Below are 2500 nucleotides of genomic sequence, written 5' to 3' on the forward strand. Positions count from 1 at the left end.
TGTATGCACGAATCAGGTGGACCAAGGGAGTTCTGTGCGAGCCGAACAGCCAAGTGACCCACAAGAGAAACATCCCCGCCAAATTCGAGCGTTTGACGGGGTCTATCCGTGAAAAAATATTCACGTTTTTGAGTGCACATGCATTTCTGCTGCAAATGCCTCTGGAAGTTTCATGCCGTTCGTATGCCAATTGTGGCAACACGAAAATGACCCGTTTTCCCATTCCGAGGGATTTCTGTGCGACCCTAACAGCCCCGTGAGCCACAAGAGACACATCCCCGCCAATTTCTAGCGTTTCACGGGGTCTATCCGTGAAAAATATAGACGTTTTTGAGTGCACATGCATTTCTGCTGCAGATGCCTCTGGAAGTTTCATGCCGTTCGTACGCAATGTGGCAACACGAAAATGACCCCTTTTCCCATTCCGAGGGATTTCTGTGCGACCCTAACTAACAGCGCCCGTGAGCCACAAGAGAGACATCCCCGCCAATTTATAGCGTTTCACGGGGTCTATCCGTGAAAAATATAGACGTTTTTGAGTGCACATGCATTCCTGCTGCAAATGCCTCTGGAAGTTTCATGCCGTTCCTATGCAATGTGGCCACACAAAAATGACCCGTTTTCCCATTCCGAGGCATTTCTGTGCGACCCTAACAGCCCCGTGAGCCACAGGAGAGACATCCCCGCCAACTTCTAGCGTTTGACGGGGTCTATGCGTGAAAAATATTAAAATTTTTGAGTGCACGTGCCTTTCTGCTGCAAATGCCTCTGGAAGTTTCATGGCGTTCCTATGCAATGTGGCAACACGAAAATGACCCCTTTTCCCATTCCGAGGGAGTTCTGTGCCACCCTAACAGCCCCGTGAGCTACAAGAGACACATCCCCGCCAATTTCTAGCGTTTCACGGGGTCTATCCGTGAAACATATAGAAGTTTTTGAGTGCACATGCATTCCTGCTGCAAATGCCTCTGGAAGTTTCATGCGGTTCGTACGCAATGTGGCAACACGAAAATGACCCGTTTTCCCATTCCCAGGGATTTCTGTGCGACCCGAACAGCCCCGTGAGCCACAAGAGACACATCCCCGCCAATTTCTAGCGTTTCACGGGGTCTATCCGTGAAAAATATCAATTTTTTTTGACTGCACATGCATTTCTGCTGCAAATGCCTCTGGAAGTTGCATGCGGTTCGCATGCAATGTGGCGACACGAAAATGACCCGTTTTCCCATTCCGAGGGATTTCTGTGCCACCCTAACAGCCCCGTGAGCCACAAGAGAGACATCCCCGCCAATTTCTAGCGTATCACGGGGTCTATCCGTGAGAAATATTCACTTTTTTGAGTGCACATGCATTCCTGCTGCAAATGCCTCTGGAAGTTTCATGCGGTTCGTATGCAATGTGGCGACACGAAAATGACCCGTTTTCCCATTCCGAGGGATTTCTGTGCCACCCTAACAGCCCCGTGAGCCACAAGAGAGACATCCCCGCCCACTTCTAGCGTTTCACGGGGTCTCTCCGTGAAAAATATCACATTTTTTGAGTGCACATGCATTCCTGCTGCAAATGCCTCTGGAAGTTTCATGCGGTTCGCATGCAATGTGGCGACACGAAAATGACCCGTTTTTTTCCCATTCCGAGGGATTTCTGTGCCACCCTAACAGCCCCGTGAGCCACAAGAGACACATCCCCGCCAATTTCTAGCGTTTCACGGGGTCTATCCGTGAAAAATATTCAATTTTTTGACTGCACATGCATTTCTGCTGCAAATGCCTCTGGAAGTTTCATGCGGTTCGCATGCAATGTGGCGACACGAAAATGACCCGTTTTCCCATTCCGAGGGATTTCTGTGCCACCCTAACAGCCCCCTGAGCCACAAGAGAGACATCGCCGCCAATTTCTAGCGTTTCACGGGGTCTATCCGTGAAAAATATTCACTTTTTTGACTGCACATGCATTCCTGCTGCAAATGCCTCTGGAAGTTTCATGCCGTTCCTATGCAATGTGGCCACACAAAAATGACCCGTTTTCCCATTCCGAGGCATTTCTGTGCGACCCTAACAGCCCCGTGAGCCACAGGAGAGACATCCCCGCCAACTTCTAGCGTTTGACGGGGTCTATGCGTGAAAAATATTAAAATTTTTGAGTGCACGTGCCTTTCTGCTGCAAATGCCTCTGGAAGTTTCATGGCGTTCCTATGCAATGTGGCAACACGAAAATGACCCCTTTTCCCATTCCGAGGGAGTTCTGTGCCACCCTAACAGCCCCGTGAGCTACAAGAGACACATCCCCGCCAATTTCTAGCGTTTCACGGGGTCTATCCGTGAAACATATAGAAGTTTTTGAGTGCACATGCATTCCTGCTGCAAATGCCTCTGGAAGTTTCATGCGGTTCGTACGCAATGTGGCAACACGAAAATGACCCGTTTTCCCATTCCCAGGGATTTCTGTGCGACCCGAACAGCCCCGTGAGCCACAAGAGACACATCCCCGCCAATTTCTA

The sequence above is a fragment of the Petromyzon marinus genome, unplaced genomic scaffold (assembly GCF_048934315.1).
Source record: "Petromyzon marinus isolate PM22_M1 ecotype Great Lakes invasive population unplaced genomic scaffold, UKy_Petmar_22M1.pri1.0 PM_G_Scaffold_21, whole genome shotgun sequence".
Classification (NCBI taxonomy): domain Eukaryota; kingdom Metazoa; phylum Chordata; class Hyperoartia; order Petromyzontiformes; family Petromyzontidae; genus Petromyzon; species Petromyzon marinus.